Raw genomic sequence first — 14,606 nt, forward strand, 5'->3', positions numbered from 1 at the left:
CTCAGCAAAAGGAGCATCATCAGATCTCTTTGCTTTGTCAGGAGCTTTAGATTTACAGTCCCTTTTGTAGTGCCCTTCCCTTCTGCATTTCCAACACACCACCTCTATAGGTTTTCTTGGAGATTTAAATCTCTCTCTAGATTTAGATCTCCCACTCGATGACTTATTTTTGTTTCTTTTCTAGGACTGTCCTCGTACAGACAAGGCATCACCATTCTAGCTCTCCATATTTTTCTGTCTCATCTCCTCTGTCAGCAAGGATGAGACTATTTCATCAAAATTCAAGGTAGTTGCATTGCTACCTATTGCAATAATCATACTATCCCATGAATCTGGTAGAGAACCCAACAAACTGATGCACTTATCTTCACCTAAAATTTAATATCAATAGATAGTAACTGACTTACCATAGTATTAAATGCATTCAGATTATCTTTCACCGAGTCTCCATCTTTCATCCTCAGGTTATACAACTTTTTCCATGGGAACAATTTATTCACTATAGACTTAGATTGGTACAAAGTCCCTAACTCGTCCCACAAAGCCTTATTCGTAGCTTTCCCTGATACATTCAACAATATTGAATCTGAGACACATAATTGTATTGTGCTCTTTGCCTTCTGATCCAACTTGTTCCATTCTTCGTTGGACAATCCCGTTGGTTTAGTACCCATATCTACCGTGATCCACTAATCTTTATCCACCAACAGATCTTCCATCTTGAGTTTCCACAACTCAAAACTCTGACCATTAAATTTCTCGATCTCTATCTTTCCACTGCGCGCCATATTCTTTCACCACCAGAATCGATCTTGCAGATTTCCTGCTGAACAAGGTCTACCACAGGCTTGAGTGAAACCCCTCAGAAACAAAGGCATCCTGTTGAAGCCAAAACACCTCTGATACCAAATGTAGGCTTTAACCCTGTACAAAAATTACCTGCATATGAATTCTAAAACAAAGAAAATAAACAATGCGAGAGAATAACACATAAAACACATATACACAGAGATTTTCCCCTGGATGCCAAACCCGGGACTACGAGATTGATTTTTGATTATGTTCCTTTCAATGTTACAATACATATTTATACATGCCGAAGCATCCAATACCATGGACAGAAAACCATCACATCCAAAACCATGGACCGAAAACCATCGCTTCCAAAACTATGTGTGAAAATCATGCACAGATTCTTGATTGTCTTGAACTTGAATTTGTTGTAAGAGAGGAATAATAACTATTTGATTAGAAGAAGTATCCATGCTATTGATATCTTTAGTAATAATAATAGTATTTTCACCAGGTTGTTGGTCATTTATCAGTAAAGGAGTGGGAACCTCCTGATCATTACTAGGTCTCTGAAGTATTTATAATTGTGAATTCCTTTTATACTAACCCTGATTTTGATTTTGGGGTCTAGTAATTGTTTGTTGAACTATCCTAGGTTGAGTCTCAATCTTGGAAATTGTATTAGATAGATTTCTAAGAAGAGAAGTTATTTCATCTATTTTAGAATCTTCTGCTTTAGTCTTAGAAGAACTAGAGGAACTAGAGGTCTCTTGAATAGATTGGAGTTTTCTTTGGGCCTTTTCCTCTTTAGCTTTCAAGGAAGTCAAAGCAGCCCTATTTGCTTCCACCTCTATAGCATTTGTTTGCATATCTTCAAGAGTTCTTTAAGTTCTCTCTCTTAGCATTACAAAAAAATCATTGTCAAAGGCTTTAGAAAACCTAGACTTAGCTGCTGCTACAAGGGATTTACAATCAGGGAGCATCTTATGATAAAGTTTATTGAACCTTTTGATAAAATATGATACAGGTTCACCAAATTTTCTTTTAATTTCTTCAAACTCAAGTCAAAAAGTAAAGAGGATATTTATTTACACCCCATTGATTTTTAAATATGTTTGTAAGCTTTTCCCAATTTCTAATGGAGTTTACAGGTAACTACCTAAACCAGATTCTTACATTTCCTTCAAGTGATTGTATAAAAAATCTCATGTAGACATTTTCTTGTTCGGTATTCATGTTGTCTGCAAATTCTAGATAGCTTGAAGACGGTCCTCAGCTGAGGTACCAGTTTCTCCATTATACCTGGGAAGGTATTTTAAGTACCCAACTGGGAATGCATCGAGGTTAGCAAGTAAGACTAAAGTTGCATATCTAAAATGTACAATAGGTTGGAATGCCATAGTAGAAGGTGATCTATGAGTTGTTTTGTGGATGAAGAAGATGAAGATGAAGAAGAGGAAGATGAAGAAGAGGTGAAAGAAGATGATTGAGGGGGTGTGTGACTATGTGGAGGTGAAGAAGGAGGGGATCTCCGGAATAACTTTAAAGGAGTCTTAATAACTAAATTTGGGACTTGTGAATGAATACCATCTTTTGTTTCAAAGAGTGGATTTGAATATACAAAGATGGTCTCTTCAGGTTGTTCAGAAGTAGAAGCTTCAGGTCATTCAGAAGTGGAAGGAATTGAATAAGTGGTAGGGGATATGAAATCTGTGGGATTGTATTCAGGTAAATGAATACCCAAGTTAGTCTTAGTTTTAGGTGATCCTGGTGGTAGAGGTGTTTAGGGATGCATTTCGAAAGAGTGAATGAGGAAATTTGAATGTAAATCAACTCCCCTATCTAGTAGTTCGGAAACCCTAGGAGGTATTTGTGTCAAATCGGGATCAGATGGAATATTACTAAAAGGATCAAATGATTCTAAATCTTTAGACGAAAAGGTTGTAGAGGAAGAAGAAGATGGTTGATGTCTCCTTTTAGTTTTGGCCTTTCTCAAAAGTTTTTCAGGATCTGATAGAGGATTAACAAAGTCGGATTTTGAATGAGATCTGGTGTGCTTAAAAGGTGCCATTTTGGGTTAGTGGAGTTGCCAGGTGAAATATTTTAACCTTTCTAGACCTTTAATCACCTTAAATGAATAGAATAAATATCGTTTCCCCGGGAAAACTTAATCAAATTCGAATCCCTGGCAATGGCGCCAGATTGATGTTGTACCTCTGAGATGATAATGGTTAGCTATTATGCCAGAGCATCTAAGATAATTGTTTTGGGGGTTTTGTTTTTAATTTGGAGGACCAATGAATGAAATAGATGTAACACTGTAATGCCTAACATTTTGATTAATATTAATATCAAAGCCGAGGGTTGCTATAAAATTTCACACAATGAAATAGCTTGAATAGTGGTGAGCGAAAACAAAGAAATAAAATATGATTATCATAGTTTTTAGACTAAAAATTAAATAATCATAACTGTGAAAACCTCTTACCTATGTTCAAAAGGTTCAAGAGAATATGCTTAAGCTTATAACAAGATGTTGATGATTTATTGATTCGGAGGGAACTAATTAAATAGATAGTCCATTAATCCATTCTCCTTATAGATTATCACTTCAAAAGCTTATAGGAATAGATTGAAACACAATTTTTCCTACCTAGGTATCTCTGTAAGACATAAGAATATGAAGAAAAACACAATGTGTAATACTCGAAAAACTTACAGGAAACACAAACTATGTAAAACTGAATTCAAAATCCTTTGGTTTGTATTAAGGTTCCAGAAAATTTAAGTACATCAAGTGTTTTCAAATGCTTATTCAAGGGTGCAACTGCTTCATCAAAGGTGCAACTCATAATAACTCGTGAAGAGGTTATTTATAGAACAATAGAACAAAAAAAATATCCTAAATTATTTTTACAAAAATAGATGATTATAAAATCAAAATAAAGACTGCTAGTTGTTCTGGCACTATTTTGATGCTGAGTTGTTGGTGACTATTGCTAAGAAAAACTAAAAACAGTTGAAGCTAGTGGACTGTTCCTATTATTTAGGTTCTGTTGTCCTTTAGACTTTGATATTTTTCCCTTTAAGCTGCTTGGATGTTTGATCTTCATTATGGATGTCATATTTACTGATGACATTTCATCTGATACACTTTATCTGCCTCCTCTGTTTAGTCTTTTACCATGAATACTCTGTCACTTGCTTTTACTTTTACCAGTCATAGTAAATCACATCATCTGGTATATTTTACTTTTATCCTGCATTTATGTGTTTAGTAAAAGTGAATTTCACTGAAGAACTGCTTGATTTCATGTGAAAATGTGATATGTTGTTGATGATTTATCTCTGTTTTAACAATTTCTACTTCTGTGTAAATGTTTCTTTCTCCTTTGTGATAATTGTCTTTTTCTTTTGAATAAAGGCTTTTGAATTGATTTCCTTGTGAATCTTGGAGTAAATAAGTTTTGTAAGTAGTATCAAAACTGTTTATCCAAGATTTAGGACTTCTAATCACCTACAAAATAAAACAATCATTAAGAAAAACACAGGTTGGTAGGGAGTTGATAATGGTTTCAAGGAACAAGAAAGCATGTGGATGGAGTCCTGGCAGTGTTTTGATGGTAATCAGAGGTCAAATTTGGTTGCAGAGGTTAAGGGTGGCACAGGAAGGTTCTGGTAGGTTTACTATGTAAATGGGCAGAAAGAGCGAAAACGAGGGTCTTCAGGGTTTTAACGTTAACGTTTAACTTTGGCATGGAAATTCATAAAGTGAACAGTGAGCAGTTTCAGACTATGGCAGGTAGGTGGTAATAAGTCTCATAGCACCGCTTTTGGTCGTCGAGTGCTTTTCTTGGGAGAGCATGTGAATTAACGTGAGACTGCCACGTAGCCACAAGGGGCCTGAGAAAAACCACGAATCTCACATGCTCTCAGGTTGATAAAGGTCAGACATCATGAGCATGTGATATGGATGTGGGTTGTTGGATCTGGGAGCGGATGATTGAATGACTATCGTGTGGCGGAGTTGCACGGAGGGAATAAGGGCGGAGTTTAGCAGGGTTTATTAACCACACCAAAGGGGTGGGTTAAATGGGTTTTGTCGGGAAAATGGTAATTTGTGCAGTTAATTTAACTAAAGCGGGGGTAAACAAAACTTAGGCTAAAAGGGGTTTTATGGGTTTTTAGGGGAATTACAAGGGGAAAGCGATTTCTTCAAAGGGGAATGGGTTTCGCACTAGGGAAAAGGGGTTTTGTGTTGGGAAATGACCTTTGGAGGGTAATTTTCTAGGGAAATATGTGAAACCAAGGGATAATAGTGAAAAGTAAGGGAAAAGGGTATTTTCTTAGGAAATGATGGGATAGTGAGGAAATTAGTAAGTATGTAGTGGGGGGTGAAATGAAATGAGGAGAAGTTAACCAAATCAACTTGTGAACATCCATTCACTTTCATAACTGCTCTTGCACACTGAAACACATGATTAAGCATAATAAATGTGCTTATGCTTCAATCATCTTTGTACTTCTGCAACCTTTCTTTTACCTACTCTTTACTTAGCCTAACCATTTTTCTTCACTTAATTGGGTGCATTTAGGCTAGCAAGCCCTTTTTTTCCTTTTTCTTTTGAAAAACAAACTATCTAATTCTAACCTTATAATGTCCAAGGGCTCAAATTAAACTGATGAGCTCCTTATTATTCTCTACCTAACTACTGATTTGCCAAGATTAAACAGTTTGGGTAGATCTTTATTCTCTAACTATAAACATGAAATCTAAAACATGAACTAGTCAAGATTAAACTATTTGACTATCATGGGTTGTGGCATTTATGACAAGCTGCACACAACCATTATTTTGCATAATAAAGTAAAAAGTAGTGGCACTTGGACTTACACACTTTCATGATCTATTTTTTCTTTTTCTCTTTAACCAAACATTTTATGTTTGCCTTCATTTTTTAGGGCATCTATTCTAACGTTTTCTCTGATATGGACATATTTATCGAATATTTCCTAACATTTTATTCAGTATTATTTTTTTCCATATCCTAGCTTAACATTTTTTGAAAAGTATTTTCTTTTTTGACTAATTGATTCTAACTTACCAAAACCAAAAAATGCTACAACACTTTGGACTACTAGGCCTCTGTGCACTCAGCTACAGATCCTTCTCCTACTGTATGACCCAAAAGACTCAACTCAACACTTCAACTTAGACTCAATTCACCTTAGATCAATCAATTGATATCTCTATCTTTACAACTTAGAGCCTCGCTCTATTTATACAATCCCATGGTCTGCGGACCATGGGTAGAACTCTCAAGATGACATTACATTACAAAATTAAGAGCAGACAACCCTATGACTCAATTACAACTTCGCGCTCCCAACCGACAAATTGCGGAGTCTTTGCATCAGATTTAGTCAAAACTTGGGCTTTAAGCCCCAAAACGCGCCTTGGGGGATCCCTTGCCCAACACTTCACCAACCTGAATATACTCCAATCATTGAAATATACTTCCAAGTACTTGTGAATAAATTTCTTGAATGCCATGATCACTACCCAGGAAAAGATTGCAGGCACATTCTTTAATCCGAATGGAATAATTGTATATTGGAAGCAACCCCACTCCATTGTGAAGGTTCTTTTGCTTCGATCCTCAGCCGCAATATTTACTTGATGATAACCTGAAAGTCCATCAGTAAATGAATAAGCCTCATGTCTGCCAATATTTTCTAATACTTCGTTAGTAAATAGTGTCAGAAACAAATCATGTACACAAACGTCATTCAGCTTTCACAAATCTACGCATATGCAGATTTTTCCTTTCTGTTTCTTTTCTTGGACTACCATTGGGCTTACCCAATTGGATTCTTATATAGTTTAAATAATGCAAACTTCCAACATCTTATCCAGTTCTAGGCACACCTTCTCCTTATACTTCAAATTCAATTGATAAGGTCGTTGCTTAATAAGCTTCGCATCTCTTTTCAATGTAATCTTCATAAAGCCTAAATCTGAGACAATCCCTTTCAAATCCAAAAACTTCATTGGAAAGAAGTTCTGGTACTCATGCAGCAGCTCAGCTGCCTTATCAACTGTAAATTTGTCCTAATGGTCTCCTATCTCCGTGAACTTAGGTTCTTCTTCAGATCTGATGTTTACCTGTCAAGTTTTCAAACATTCTAATATATCCAGGTTGACAACCTTCGGCCCTTCGAATTCACGTTGTCCTTTAGTTTCAGGAATGGTAGTATTATGTGGATCATTGGCTTCTTCATCAATAGCATTATAGCATTCCAGTGCCTAATGCAACTGTGTACTCCAATCTAGTTGAGTCCATTCAACCGGTTCCTTCAACGTTCTAAATATAGCTGCTTTAATTTATCATAGTGCTTCATCAATGCTCTCAAACCCATCCTCAAAGCCGAACGTTAATAGAAAACTCTCCTTTAGAACGTACCATTCAGTTGTTCCATGGCAAAGCTCCATCTCCAAATACTAGTTCATCAGGATTTTATCTAGCATATCTCAGAATATGCACCTAATTTGGTTGTGGTTATGTTCCCCAGGCCTTAGTCCATCGTGCTAAATGATCGCGTGGATCATCCTTCCAACTTTAATTTTTTGTCATCCTAGTATTATCATATCCAAACCTTAACTTCATCATTCTTCGATATATTTTCCATCCACCAAATCTCTCCTTGTGCATTCTCCACCAATGGGCAGGCATAGCTCGTAGCACCAATTCCATTTCTTGGAATCAATGTTATTCTGGTACTTCCTTTTCAAATTCATCTAGAAACAGTTCCACATCATTTAAACCATCGTAATGTGGAAGATTCCTTATCTTAGTTGAGACACACCTCAACGACTTGGTCATCATGTTGCAGCGGAGCGTAGCTACTTCATGTAGCCTATTTTGCCAATTCTCAAGCTCTTCATCAGAATCTGAGGCACATGAGTTGTCCCTGTCCCACGCAATTCGTCCATCAACTGTAGGATTGATCCAATCCTCATCTCACATTGTTATATTTTATTTTTGATCCAATTCATCATCACTTTCTACATAATCATGGACAGGTTCAGTATACCGTGCTCCCTCTGCAGGGTCTAATGGCACTATAACCTTGAGCGAATTCATTTCAAGCAACATCATCTGCTTCTTTAAGTTGACTACCCCATTCATATTAGTAGCCCAGTCAATACCTAGTAGCACAGGGTAGGGATTACTGTCATCCACTATTTCAGTGACCTCGAAGTCATCCAACATGCTCACTCCCTCAATGTCCACCATTACACCATATAAGCATCCCATCGGAATAGTTTCCTATTGGTTTGTCATATACAACTGAATAGGAGAGCACTTTAGCATAGGTTGCCACATCCTTTTCCATGTCTGCTTAGGAAATACATTTTCATCTGATCCTAGATCCAAGATTACCTGATCCATCTCATATTCACCTATCTGTGTGGATAGCCTCATCTCATGCCCCGTTCATGCTTTATGCTTAGCAATATTTCTCACTATGCATTTCTCAGCAGGATTCTTTTCCTTATGTGTGCACCTGTTAATTAAATCTTGCAACCCTTCGACTACTTTCTCTTCAAGCAATAGCTTCATGCAAGCCTCCAGAAATGTAGCTAGCACTGAAGGATCTACTTCTTGTGTCACACTAGTCTCGGGTGCTTGTTCTTGGCTTCCTGAAGTAAAGGCCTCAGCGAAGTTCTTTTGAGCCTTCATGAAGGTCTACTTAGCCGGATAGAGATAAAAATATTCTTCCTTCTCAGTAGCCTTACGTACCCATCTATCTTCCTCCAACTACTTTCCTTTATCCACACCATTTGTGATACCACTTCTCAACACAATATTTATGTTCTGATCCTCTTCGCGCGGTTCAACCCTCATTATCTAAATGTTTTGCTAGTCTGTTGCGGCTGTGCCTTCTTCTCTTGCATTTTTTCCACAAGGACCAAACACTCATCTATGACATGGTCAAACTATCGAAAATGCATGGCATTTGTATAGTCTCGTGTGAAGTTCCCTACTTTGCCGCAGTTATAGCAGATGACTTGCCCACGCCGTCGACCTGGTCCAATGCATCTTCCTCATTCTTGGTGTTGGAATCCTTCGCATGCTGCTCCTGTACCTTGATCCAGAGACCAGTTCTCTACCTCCATCCTGCAGGTAGGGGTTTGTTTAAGCCTCGAAAATCATTGCTTCAACATGGAGGAAAACCACCTGGTCTGGACCTTGGTTGGTAGCTCCTTTTCCGTTTGGATTTGTGGCTCCGACTGGGGATAATGGGATTAGTTTCCCAATCTATTTACTGATTTGTGCTAATGGGGTGATATGTGATGTTTTGAAGTAATGTCTGAGCTAGAAGTGATCTAATCTAAACTAAAAATCACATGCATTTTATCCTAATTCAAACACTATATAATTATAAATATACCTGAGATTAAATTGATGTATGAAATCTACAATAATGTCTGAAAGCAATTGATAATTAAGATCATTCAATTGCAATGAGAAATGAATTTGTTTTAATAGTAAATATTTCATATAAAAAGTTAGCCAAAACGATTGTGAAATATACATCACATAAGGAATTATTCATGTATTCAGCATAAAATATAGATCATCATCATACAAAAGTACAATAATGGCAATCAAGATTCAGACTTTCATACATAAACAATTCGAAAATAAATTATTGCTTAATACATAAGTAAAAATAATTATGAAATAAAAGTACCATTTCTAATATGTCCTACTCACGTGTTTCAGCAATATTGATCTACCTTCAGTCCATTCAACACCATCTAAGAGTACAAAAGTGAAATTTCAGTAGAAGATGCCAAATCAGATAAAAATAAATCATGTTCCATTAATTTCACCAGAACTTCCTCAAAGGGACAGAAGTGCATGTTTTGAAGACTTTTTCTGATAAAATTTCTGGACCCCTCTCTAAATGCATGAGAGGGGTTTAAATACATAAACTATAAAACTAAAAATATATTATTACAAAAATAGTTGAGGAGTTTTAAACGACCTGCCTCAAAGTATGCAAAAATAAAATCAAAATAGAAATGAACATGGTGACTAGTTATCCTGCATTTGATCCTTCATATCGCAAATGTCCATCATGGGCTTGAGCTATGTTGGTTGGCCGACTTCAGCTTTCAACTATCCAACGGATACAACATCGGTCAGTGCTGGCGCCATTTTCTCCGTAGAAGTGGTTAGGCATCATAGGGTCATGCATTGGCTGTGCGGTTTTACAAAATGTTGCCAATATGCTTCCTCATTTAACTTGGTCATTTGCCTTATTACTTTTGTTTTTTCTTCTGCTGCATATTTCCACTGTAGTTCAACCCGTTTTCGCATTAGGAAGAAAACCTGGAATGGATTATGCCACAAGGTTGGTACTATGTAAATTTTCATTGTTATTTTCTATGATACTATATGATGTTGATGTCGCATCCGTTGTTGCCTTTTCTACTTCTTTAGGATGAGAATCCCAGCTTGAAAATACGATTTATTTATGTGACTCTTCTAGTTTAGGAAAGTCGGCATTTCTCCCATATTTTGTATTCCACCAGGTGATGAAATCAGAGACCTTTTTAAACATCTCATCATATTCAAGTCTCATTTCCATGAGTTGACTTGTCGGTTTGTTACTTGTTTCACAATAAGAGTTCCATTCTGAAATCCTCTGGCACAATAATTCTTTCTGGTGCATCAGCTGGGAGTTAAGACTGAGTGCTCCAGTAACAAACTGATCAATTTTTGGATCATCTTTGTGTAGATCAGTTATTGCCTATATTTGTGCTTCCTTCTCGACTAAGCTAGTTCGATGTCCTATTTGCATCTGCTCGAATTCCCATTGTAGGTTAGCGAACTATATCTCTGCCTGTTGGTCAGATTTTGCTTGTTGTAATTGTTGCTCAAGAGACAAAATTTTATCCTCTTTTTGTCTAAGAAACATTTTTACTTTTGTTTCTTTGTCCATGGTTGTCGTACCATAGGCACCTGCAAACTGTGAGAATCTAGTAAGATTGGCAGATGGGTCAATGGGTGAGTCTTTCCATAGAACATCCATTGGTTCATTTTCAGGGGTAATAACAGTTGTAGAGTCCAAATTCCTTTTTTTCTTTGTATTTTCACTGTGGCCTTATGTTGTGGGCTATAAAACACATCTAAATGGGTAATCTCTTCTATTCTCAAAACTATTTCATAGGTGGGGGTAACAGGGATGTGTTCTGCCTCTTGAGTATTTACAGTCTCTTCTGTTGTAATTTCCTGAGTTGTTTTCTATTGTTGAGTTTGAAACTCCGGCATTTGTTCCTCTATGTTGAGCCTTTTATTGAAATGGTCCCATTCTTCCTCTAAATCAATGACCATGGGTTTTATTGGGTGTGTGGAGATGGCATGGATTTCAGCTTGCTTGCTAACTGAAGTTTCTTTAGCTATCTTCTGTGTAGATTGGGTTGTATCCTTTACTGACTTCATGCTTCTACTTTTCCCATTATGTGATGACTTTTGTGATTCCCTGGTAGATTTCCCTTGGTATTATGCTCCAGAATCAGTTTTAGAATTTTCTTTGGAGTCGCCTTCTATACTTACATTGGGAGTAGGCTCCCCTATTGGTTCAATCAATAATTGGTCCAATCAGAACTTTGATAACCTCCTTTCTCTCTAGCTGTAAAGTTTTCCAAATCTTCATGGTCAAAAAGTAATTGTACCATATGCTTCACATATGTGAAGGTGTTTTTATGCAAAAAGATGTCATCAAAGGCATCTTCTTCATTACTAAATACTTTTATTTTGACCAAAGTGGTCAAATTTTTGAAAGTGTCGAACGGCTGATATTTCCTTCCAGGGAATTTAGGTAATCGCAGAGATAACATGTTCTTTGCTTCTTTAAATGCATGTCGTAGGTCATGTAACACAAATTCTCCACACTGTAAAGGGAATATAGGCCAGATGGCCTTTTTTGATTCCTTTAATGTCTTGCTCATCTCTCTGTCACTAGTTGTTTGATAGGCTATCTTCCTAGCCATCAATTTGTCTAGAACATAGTATGGGAGGACATGGGAGGAGGTGATGCTGCCAAAAACCCTGATATATGTAAATGTTTCCTCCCATAACCATCTGGCCACCAGGAGGATATCTACTTCCTCTTCTAGGGAAAACCTGGGGGCATCTCGATTATAAAGCCACTTGTGAATAGGGAGCATAAATCCATGACAAATCTTGGAAAATGTGGTTGAAAGTTGGATTCACACATGTTCTTATGGTATATGTGAATGGGAAGTGGATTTCAAATAGTCCATTTCCATCCCATGATAAGGAATTTTGAACTAAACAAATTGCATCCATTGCATAGGCACTCATAAAAAATGGAGGGTAAACCCTTGAAGCAACACTTCTTTTCCTTCTATACTCGATAATTGTTTTGCTAAATTGTTAGACAAAAATTGTGCCCAATTCATTACAGTTGCATTAATGGCTGCATCTATTAATGGTAACCACTCCGAGGAGAATTTAGTACTATCAGGTTTGCCAAATAATTTACATAGCATGGCCGCTAAAAACTATGAGGGGGACAAATAGACGAAGAGTGTACATACCATTTTTGTATTTCTTGATTTTTTCCTCATTATTTGACCAGGCCCAGGTGTAGTCTTTTGGGTCATCGTTCTCTTTGGAAAACTTCTCAATGAACTGCCTATTGTAGATGATTTGTGGCTTTGGTAGGTGGTACATAAGCTATAGGTTGTCTGGGGTAAAAGATCTCATAAACTCTTGGCTTCTTGTCTTGAATTCTCTATCTGAGATGTCAGCTTCATCAATAACCCATTTAACCATGTTGGTATAAGGGATTATCTTCAGGCGCGTGACTATGCGGTGCAAAAATAAGCATGTTGTCTCTAACATGGAAGCATCTGAGGAATCACGTCCATCAACTGTAATCTTCGTTTCCATAATCCTTGGTTGCTCTTCCTCCAATATATTATACATGGCCTCCCATGTAGAGGTTCCTCCCTCTCTATTTCATGTAGTATCTGTAAACAGCGGAGTAATTTCTGTGTTCTCATATACAACTTCCTTGCCTTTCTTCACCATTGTTCTCAACGATTCGCTCTGTGGATTTTCCCTGAAAGTGAAGAACACCATCTATCAGATGAACATAAAATGAACTAATGCAGATAACTTGTAAAGGTGATAAAAGGAATTTTATTCGAATGCACATAAGAAGATATCATATCACTCTAAATGGATTTTCACACATAAATGCGGTTATCTCTTACTAAATGCCCACTAATGCTTTGTTATCCCTTAGATCTAATGCTCATAAATGTGTGCATCGTAAAATGGGAAGAAAGCTTCTAGGGTGGCAAGCCTTTGAACTGCGATGATGGTGATTATGTGATTTGCAAAGCAATATCATAGATCGCAATATAGCATTATTCCTTTTTTCCTTTCTTACCTCCTGATCTAAAAATGGGGCTCTTAGGATTATTTTCTAACTTACAAGAACCTCTCCCACTTCCAAAGCTTAAATATTCCCAAGTCTTCTTTATTAACCAATGTGGAATTAATAAATTCTTGAAAATATAGGTGTATGTTGATATTTGTTTTTAACTGATTATATGCCTTAAATTTTTTGTTGTGCTATAAGTTGATGTGGTCAAACTAATATATAAATATATATAATAGTAAATAGAAGTAGCAGATAAAATGTAGCAATAAAGCACACACAGAACAACATTATTAATTAGGAGTTCACCCAAAACTCTTGGACTACGTCTCCGTGAGCTCTAGTCAACTCAACTAGGCTCTCGAGGATTATGGTCTGAGTTCTTTTTACAAGCTCTTTGGCTCAACTCCACTGGTTTACATAGAATTCAGTGGGCTTAGAACACCATCTTCTCCCTGGCTCTGAATCTTTTAGCTTTCTAGCTCTCGGCTCTTGCTCTGGCTCTTGGCACTAGCTCTTTCTCTAGCTCTAGCTCTGGCTTCTTTGGCTCTAGCTTCTTTGGCTTTCTATAATTTACAGATCTCTGGCTTTCCACTTGAACTCCAAGTGACTCCCTCGGCTCTCTATGCTTCATCTTTTACCTTCTGTGCTGTTTTTTTTCATTGCTACCTTTTTGTTGTTCTCTTTCGCCTTAGCCTCTCACTTTATCTTCGCTCTCTGCACTCCTATCTTAGCATTGCCTATGCTCGATTTTAGCAACAACTCTAACAACAACCTCCCTTTTTCTCTGAGATTCATGGATTTTAATCCAATCAGTGATTGTCTGTTCATTTCCCCTCTCGGGCTCTGTGGCTTCCAGTCGTTGTCCCTTCAAATCCCCTCTCTGAGCATTAGCAATCACTGTCAAATGCCTTCAGGAATGGCGGCCACTTGTTCCGTAACGGAAGGGACCCATCGGTGCTTGAAATACCCAAAAATAGTTGTTTTCTATTTACACAGAGAAAAGCTACAAAACACGGGAAAAATCCGCCAAACACTATTCATTGGATTTCAAATATCCATAAATCTGCACTATATTTCCATCGGGTCCACCTTTTAAACCACTTATCACATCTCCACCGTTGACCTGGAAGATCCAGATCCAACGACTGTGATTCATTCCGGGCAACTCTTCCGTACGGGGGTTAACCATCCGATGAGGGTGGTTTTCTCTCTCCTTAGCCAGGATACGTGGCAGCCAATGTATGGGATTAGGCGGAGCCTGGCCCAAACCACTTACCATCTTTGGCCTACCTAAAATCCCACTTATATCGTGTTTTCCCTTT

The sequence above is a fragment of the Pinus tabuliformis genome, chromosome 8 (assembly GCF_031772625.1).
Source record: "Pinus tabuliformis cultivar Carrire ecotype Pingquan chromosome 8, CPIR1, whole genome shotgun sequence".
NCBI lineage: Eukaryota > Viridiplantae > Streptophyta > Pinopsida > Pinales > Pinaceae > Pinus > Pinus tabuliformis.